Here is a 9360-nt window from a genome sequence, read left to right as displayed (position 1 = left end):
AGTGTAGTGAACCTGGTATACATTTCTTGGATAGTTTCTCCATCCTTCATAGTAAAATTCTCATATTGAGAATACAGCAGTGTTCCTCTTGACCTCTTCACCTGAGGTGTTCCTTCATGAGCCACTTGTAAAGTGTCCCAAATCTCCTTGGCAGTAGTACAACCTTGAATCCTGCTGTACTCATCAGGACCAAGTCCACACACTAACCATTTCTTGGCTTTTGCATTCTTCTCCCATTTCCTTAGATCTTCAGCAGTACAATCTACTCTTGTCTTTGGAACATCCACTCCTTCAGCATTCTTCTTGGTTGTGGCTAAAGGACCATCAGTGATGATATCCCAAAGCTCATAGTCTTCGCCCATTATATGATCCCTCATTCTGTTTTTCCACCAGGAGTAGTAGAGACCATTGAAGAGAGGAGGCCTGGCAGTGGATTGCCCTTCCCAGTTCCCAGGTGGTGCACTCATGTTGATCTTTTCCTAAGGTGTTAACCTCTTCAAGGATAACCTGCTCTGATACCAATTGATGTTTTAGACTTCAATACCACACAAGAGGGGGGGGGGGTGATTTGTGTGGTACCTAATTTTCGCGTTAGAAGAACCTGGTTCTTCTAAGTGTTCTAACTACAGCAGTTTGCGGAATAATAAATACTGAAAGTAAAGTGCACAGAGATTTTTACGTGGAAAACACCTGGCTCAAAAGGTGAAAAAACCACGACCTACTACTCAGTAGGATTTTCCCAAACTCTACTAAAATCACTGAGCCAAAAACTGCATTTACAAAACTCTTTGTAAACCTAAGGATTAACTCTAATCCCAATGTAGCACACAGCCTCAACTGTTGCGACACTTTCAAGTTAACTCTAACTTGAATACTCAATATACCTATTACAATTGCTTCTAGATAAAGCTGAAAGGTACAATATGAAAACCTACTTAACTATACTTAGAATAAACACAATGATGAAACTGGTTCTTCTATCTTAGTTCATGTAGCTTCAGACGTGCACACTTGTATCTCGCATATGTTGCTTGCAAATCAGACTTGATCTTTTTGCTCTCAAATATGCTTAACTTCTGCTTATGTGCATACACCTGTAAAAGAGAACAATCGTTATATTTATAGAGTTAGTAATCAGAGTTTGATAAGAACTCGAATTGTGGATCCTTTGACAATTCGAGTCCAAGAAAAACTCTAACTCCTAATCCATATTCTTGATCCGGATGTATTTCTCTTTTCATAAGGAGACTTCAACTCCTTATCCTATATGCAATCTTTTCGATCAGTTCAGAAGATATCCATCAAGATATTGCTGCTTGATCTCAAGGACTTATCTTTTTCACGTGCATCTTATGTGTATGGGCCATAACAATTGTGTCTCCTTAGATGAACCTGGTCCTTTACTGAGTTCGTTTGTCACTCTTCAAAACTTCAACTGATCTTGGGCCAACAGTCCCCATGACCAGGTAAGCCTAACATTTGCGGAAATATAATAATTGCGGAAAAATAGAGAAAATCAAATCAAATATCTAAAGGAAACTGTACTGAATGCCACATGGCAAGTACAACTCAACATCACAAGTCTAAAACAATTCCCAAAACCCGGAAACTCACAAATCACAAGCTAAGGGATACATAAGAGGCTCTGACTCAAGAATATCTATACAAAGGAGAAATGCTGAAAGAGCTATACTTATTACAGAAAACTGGAAAGGGACTCCTCGGTCTGCGGACGTAGCAGATATACCTCGAAATCTCTACCGCTACACCTCCTTCCAAGGCTGACAGAACTGAGTGGGAGTACCTGTATCTGCACAACAAAAATGTGCAGAAGAGTAGCATGAGCACACCACGGCGGTGCCCAGTAAGTATCAAGACTAACCTCGGAGGAGTAGTGACGAGGAACAGTCAAGGAACCTAATGGTCAATAAACAATATAATCATAGGAACAATGGAAATGACATTTAAATATGTAAAGACTGCATGAATGACCAAGAATGCTACAATTCACAATAAGGGAAAAGTACAACAAGTAACAACGAGAATATAATAAATGAGGATAGGAAATGACGGCAGAATCACAATCCAAATCCTATGGTCACAACACAGCAATGGGAAAACAAGTCAATAACTCATATCCTACAATGATGTTCACAAAGGTCTTATCCAACTCTTTCCACAATTTCACCAAGTCTCGGACAAACCACAACTCGTGAAGATCCAGCATCTGAAATCTAACAATTGGCATCCTGTGCCCCATCAATCTCATGGTCATACCAACAACTAACTGGCTAACTAGGGCCACTCTCACAAATATAATGGATAAACGAGGGCGTACCTCCACCCTTAGCAAAATCAGGAGGAATTCACCTCTAATAGGGGCGTTCAGCTACGTGTATGCTTGTGCAAATGTTTCTAACAAAATTCTTCCAGCTAGTAAACATGAAAAGGAGAACGGACCGCACATACGATGTTTCCTCACAACTTCCAAGCGATAAGGCTCATACCGGTAAGCAACCCACAATCACATTATTAAACAAATAGGAATGCCTCCACAGGCCGTCACAATTCTCTACAATTATCCCCTGACATAGCCCACCTTATTTCACCACGTGTGCAAATAATAAGATAATAGGTACTGCCTTATTTCGCCACACGTGCATCACAATGTTCCCTCCTTATTCCGCCACATGCGCAACCCACATATAAGCATATAACATATCCCGCCTTATTACGCCGCATGTGCAAAACATCAATAACAACAACAGCACGGCAAAGACCTCGTGCAACCCTTCAAAATCAACCGCATGGCAGAAACCTCGTGCATCACAATATTCACAATCGCACGGCAGAAACCTCGTGTATCACAGTATCAACAACCGCACGGCAGAAACCTCGTGCATCACAATATTCTCAACCGCACGGCAGAAACCTCGTGCGTCACAATCTCAAGTACAACACAACAAACGACAATATATACAGGAACAAAGCAAGAGAATCAACTCAGGTATTTCCATCCACCAAAAGACGATACAACTAACTCACAAGGAATAACCGTAATAGAGAAATACTAAGCGCAATAAGAACAACTCGACAAGGGAGAAATAATATGAAACAACGATTCCATAATACTAAGTTCAACGACAAGGAAGTTAACATGAATCAAATAATTACAATTAAGGAAATATCAACTGAATATAGGATATCTAACTTCTTTCCAATTAAGACCAATTAATTACACGAGAGATAGAAATAATGCTTTCCAAATAAAGACAAGCAGTTAGGAATGATAATGTGACTATAGAAGGGTAGTGTCTACAGTGAAACAAGTAAAAGTCAATTAGGCAACAAGAATAAGCCAAAAGGGGGCAAATAAATTCCAAGAAAGACATGTAAAGGTGAAGCTAATAACAGGGAACTCAATCGTGTCAAGAACAACTTTATATTCGGTGACTACAAGGATCTAAGAGCTTAAGAGGGGCAAATTTTCCACAAATAAATCCGAGCACGCACTCGTCACCTCGCGTACAGGGAATACAATCAACAAAGAAGACTCAAATCCTAAGGGGAAGTCCCCCACACAAGGTTAGGCAAGATACTTACCTCGAACCGGCTAAAATCAACTAGCAACCTTATATACGTTAGACTCGTGAGAGTACGAGGGTTCTGAAAATGCAAAAAATTATTCATGTCCGAGACGTTGGCTGGAGGGGCATTTTGATCATTTTACCTATTTTCGCGCCTAGCTTTAATTTTTATAGGGGAATCAGTTGTTTTGCAATATTATTTAGATATGTAATTGAATTGAAATAGATTTGGCCATTTGGAGTCGGATACTCGTTGGCAAAGGCGTGGTTTCTATTGATTTTTAGCCGGTTCGAGGTTAAGTGGGCTTGTCTAACCTTGTGTGGGGACTTCCCCTTAGGCTTTGAGTCTTCTTTTGATTGATTCCTTGTACGCGAGGTGACGACTGCGTGCTAGGATGTTATTTGTGGAAAATTGCCCCTTTTAGGCTCTTAGATCCTTGTAGTCACCGAATATAAAGTTGTTCTTGATATGATTGAGTTCCCTGTTATTAGCTTCACCTTTACATGTCTTTCTTGGAATTTATTTGCCCCCTTTGGCTTATTTCTGTTGCCTAATTGACTTTTACTTGTTTCACTGTAGACACTACCCTTCTATAGTCACATTATCATTCCTAACTGCATGTCTTATTTGAAAGCATTATTTCTATCTCTCGTGTAATTTAATTGTCTTAATTTGGAAAGAAGTTAGATATCCTATATTCAGTTGATATTTCCTTAATTGTAATTATTTGATTCATGTTAACTTCCTTGTCGTTGAACTTAGTATTTATGGAATCGTTGTTTCATATTATTTTTCTTCCCTTGTCGAGTTGTTCTTATTGCGCTTAGTATTTCTCTATTACGGTATTCCTGTGAGTTAGTTGTATCGTCTTTTGGTGGATGGAACTACCTGAGTTGATTCTCTTGCTTTGTTCCTGTATATATTGTCGTTTGTTGTGTTGTACTGTGAGATTGTGACGCACGAGGTTTCTGCCGTGCGGTTGAGAATATTGTGATGCACGAGGTTTCTGCCGTGCGTTGTTTGATACTGTGATACACGAGGTTTCTGCCGTGCGATTGTGAATATTGTGATGCACGAGGTCTCTGCCATTGCGCGTTGATTTTGAAGGGTTGCACGAGGTCTTTTGCCGTGCTGTTGTTGTTATTGATGTTTTGCACAAATGCGGCGTAATAAGGCGGGATATGTTTATTGCTTATATTGTGGGTTGCGCATATGTGGCGGAATAAGAGGGAAACATTGGTGATGCACGTGTGGCGAAATAAGGCAGTACCTATTATCTTTATTATTTGCACACGTGGTGAAATAAGTGGGCTATGTCAGGGGATAGATTGTAGAGAATTGTGACGGCCTGTGAGAGCATTCCTATTTGTTTAATAATGTGATTGTGGGTTGCTTTACCGGTATGAGCCTTATCGCTTGGAATTGTGAGGAAACATCGTATGTGGCGTCCGTTCTCTTTCATGTTTACTAGCTGGAAGAATTTTGTTAAAAACATTTGCACAAGCATACACGTAGCTGAACGCCCCTATTAGAGGTGAATCCTCCTGATTTTGCTAAGGGTGGAGGTACGCCCTCGTTTATCCATTATATTTTGTGAGAGTGGCCCTAGTTACCCGTTAGTTGTTGGTATGACCATGAGATTGATGGGGCACAGGATAGCCAATTGTTAGATTTCAGATGCTGGATCTTCACGAGTTGTGGTTTGTACGAGACTTGGTGAAATTGTGGAAAAAGTTGGATAAGACCTTTGTGAACATTCATTTAGGATATGATATTGGACTTGTTTTTCCCATTGCGTGTGTGTGAGACCATAGGATTTGGATTGTGATTCTGCCGTCATTTCCTATCCTCATTTATTATATTCTCGTTGTTACTTGTTGTACTTTTCCCTTATGTGAATTTTTAGCATTCTTGGTCATTCATGCAGTCTTTACATATTTAAATGTCATTTCCATTGTTCTATGATTATATGTGTTTTATTGACCATTAGGTCCTTGACTGTTCCTCGTCACTACTCCTCCGAGGTTAGTCTTGATACTTACTGGGCACCGCCGTGGTGTGCTCATCTCACTCTTCTGCACATTTTTGCTTGTGCAGATACAGGTACTCCCACTCAGTTCTGTCAGCCTTGGAAGGAGGTGTAGCGGTAGAGATTCGAGGTATAATCTGCTACGTCCGCAGACCGAGGAGTCCCTTTCCAGTTTTCTGTAATAAGTATAGCTCTTTCAGCATTTCTCCTTTGTATATGATATTCTGAATCAGCAGCTCTATGTATCCCTTAGCTTGTGATTTGTGAGTTTCCGGGTTTTGGGAATTGTTTTAGACTTTGTGATGTTTGATGTACTTGCCATGTGCATTCAGTACAGTTTCCTTTAGATATTTGATTTTGATTTCATCTATTTTTTCCGCCACAAGTTAATCCTATATTTCCGCAAATGTTAGCTTACCTGGTCATGGGGACTGTTGGCCCAAGATCAGTTGAAGGTGTTTGAAGAGTGCACAAACGAACTCAGTAAGGACCCAGGTTCATCTAAGGAGACACCAAATTGTTATGGCCCAGTACACATAAGAATGCACGTGAAAAAGATAAGTTCCTTGAGATCAAGCAGCATATATCTTGATGGATATCTTTCTGAACTGATCGAAAAAGATTGCATTATAGGATAAGGAGTTGAAGTCCCTTATGAAAAGAGAAAACATCCGGATCAAAGAATATGGATTAGGAAGTGTAGAGTTTTTTCTTGGGACTCGAATTGTCAAAGGATCCCACCAATTCGATGTTCTTATCAAAACTCGATACATAACTCTTTATTAAATATAACGATTGTTTCCTTTTACAGTGTGTATGCACATTAAGCAGAAGTTAAGCATATTGAGAGCAAAAAAGATCAAGTCTGATTTGCAAGCAAACATATGCGAGATACAGTGGCACGTCTGAAGCTACCAATGAACTTAAGAGTAGAAGAACCAGTTTCATTCATGTGTTTATCTAAGTATAGTTAAGTAGGTTTTCATATTGTACCTTTCAGCTTATCTAGAAGCAATTGTAATAGGGTATATTAGTATTCAAGTAGAAGTTACTTGAAAGTGTCGCAACAGTTGAGGCTGTGTGCTACATTGGGATAGAGTGAATCCTTTAGGTTACAAAGAGTTTTGTAAAATGCAGTATTTTGTGGCTCAAAGTGATTTAGTAGAGTTTGGGAAAATCCTACTGAGTTATAGGTCGTTTTTTTCACCTTTTTGACCAGGTGTTTTCCACGTAAAAAATCTCTGTGCACTTTACTTTCAGTATTTTATTATTTCGCAAATGCTGTAGTTTAGAACACTTAGAAGGAAACCCAGTCTTCTAACGCAAAAATTTAGTACCACACAAATCACCCCCCCTCTTGTGTGGTATTAACGTCTAAAACATCAATTGGTTCAGAAGCACAGGTTATCCTTGAAGAGGTTAACACCTTTAGCGGAAAAGATCAACCATTTGAGTGCCCACCTGGGAACTGGCGAAAGGGCAATCCACTGGCCAGCCCTCCTCTCTTCAATGGCCTCTACTTACTCCTGGTGGAAAAAACAGGAATGAGGACCATATAATGGGTGAAGGACTATGAGCTTGGGATATCATCACTGATGGTCCTTTAGCCACAACAAGAAGAATGCTGAAGAGTGGATGTTCCAAAGACAAGAGTAGATTGACTGCTGAAGATCTAAGGAAATGGGGAAGAAGAATGCAAAAGCCAAAAGATGTGTTAGTGTGTGGACTTGGTCCTGATGAGTACAGCAGCATCAAGGCTGTACTACTGCCAAGGAGATTTGGGACTTTACAAGTTGGCTCATTGAAAGAAACACCATCAGGTTTGAAGAGGTTCAAGAGGAACACTACTGTATTCTCAATATGAGAATTTTACTATGAAGGATAGGAGAAACTATCAAAAAATGTTATACCAGTTCACTTACACTGACAAATGAACTTGAGTCTCTTGGAAGGATTATCCTGGAAGAAGAACCAAGGTGGGAGAAGATTCTAAACTAGAGTTCTTGCCCAATCTCCTGGAAAGCAAAATCACAATGCCATTCAGGGAATCAAGGAACATTGCTTGCTTTGTAAAAGTTGGATGAACTGATTGGAAATCTCACTGCCTATGAATTGAAGAAGGGCAAAACAATGAAGATGGATCTCAAAGAAAGAAAGAAGTCTGGCTCTCAGAATTTCAGAAGGATCAGATCTGAAGATGATGAAAATCGCTATGATAACCAGGATTTCAAGAAAATATCTCTATGAGAGGAAAGGGTGCTTCAAAAAGGAACAACATATCAGCAAAACCTAGGGCTCCTGAGAAACCAAAACCAATGAGGGTGTTACAAGTGTGGGGAAGACTGATCACCACATCAGAAAACTTGGCCCCTCAATGGAGATTGAATGAAGAAAGAAAGAGCTGAAAGGAAGAAACAAGAAGATAGGGAACAGGTTCAACAAAAAGAAACAAAGGTCAACTAAAGGCTATGGTGCTATGCTTGGGAGGAAAAACATCACGATGAGGGACTCTGAAGATGAAGCTGAGAGGATCAAGCTCTAATGGCCACTCGGAGAATCAGAGATGAACAGGAGGTAAGTATTCTACACCTTAAAGAAAAGATTTAAGTTTCTTGTCTAAGAGAAAAAACTGGCTGATCTGGCTGATGCGACTTCATAGATGAGTCTGAAATAATAAACAGTGAGAAGGATGTTCTGTCTAAGGAATTGTTATCCTAGAAGAAAAAATGTCAAAAGGTTAGAGTCTAGGCTGATGAGAGTGACAAACAACAAATACGAGTTGAAGAACCAGGGCTTCAATCAACTTGAAAATAATATCTAGAAACTATAGATCTGAAAATATTAAACTGAAATTAGGAACAGGAAAGAAAAGGTCTGATCAATCATTTCTCACCCTAGAAGAAAATCTAGGAAAAATGAAAGATGAAATGTACAAGAAAGATGAATTGATTAAAGTCCTAAAAGAAGATTTAGGAAAGTAAAGAACTAGACAGAACATTGCAAATGGAACAAGGCTTCTGATGCTCTCTCGGCTGCAAGAACATTCATCAGTAGCAACAAGAGAGCGACTTGGATTTGGGACACAAAAGCTCCAAAATGGGATCCCCAAAAACAAGTATCTCACACTTCCTGAGGAATAAATCTGCACACAACTGTCGGTAATACTGGCCATTTACAAAAATAATTGTAATGCAAGAGAAAAGGCCAGTTAAAGGAACAAAGCCTTTGTTCAAGAAAAAGCACAAACTGCCTGTTGGGCAAAGAAAAAATTTAATTCATCCTTTTGCCCCATAGAAAGGGACCCAACTTGTTTGGGTTCCTAAGACTAACCCATGATTCTTTGCAGGACAAGTGGAAGGGAAGTAGCCAAATATTACATGAGATAGTGGCTGGCTCAAAACAATATGGACTGTAACGAAAGAACCTAGTTCCTTTCACTTGAAACCTAAAAAGGAAGGTAATGTCTCCTTGAAATTGAAAGAAAAGGTGAGATTTTGGTGTTGGGAGGTAGGGAAAGACAGACTCTCCATGCCATTGAGGAATGTGCTATGTTGATAGATGCTAAAATATAGCCTGATAAAGTGTGTGCACAACTGTGTAGCCAGACGGTAACCTTGTGGCTTTCACTTCCACAAGAAGTGTTGTGTCGATTAGCCTTACTACATGACAAGAGTGTTTTACAGGAAGGAGAGTAACAATACTTAGCCATTGTAGATCTGTCAACTCGTCTCTGGAATCTCTTG

The sequence above is a fragment of the Nicotiana attenuata genome, chromosome 7, assembly GCF_001879085.1.
Source record: "Nicotiana attenuata strain UT chromosome 7, NIATTr2, whole genome shotgun sequence".
NCBI lineage: Eukaryota > Viridiplantae > Streptophyta > Magnoliopsida > Solanales > Solanaceae > Nicotiana > Nicotiana attenuata.
Note: the sequence above shows the minus strand (reverse complement) of the source record.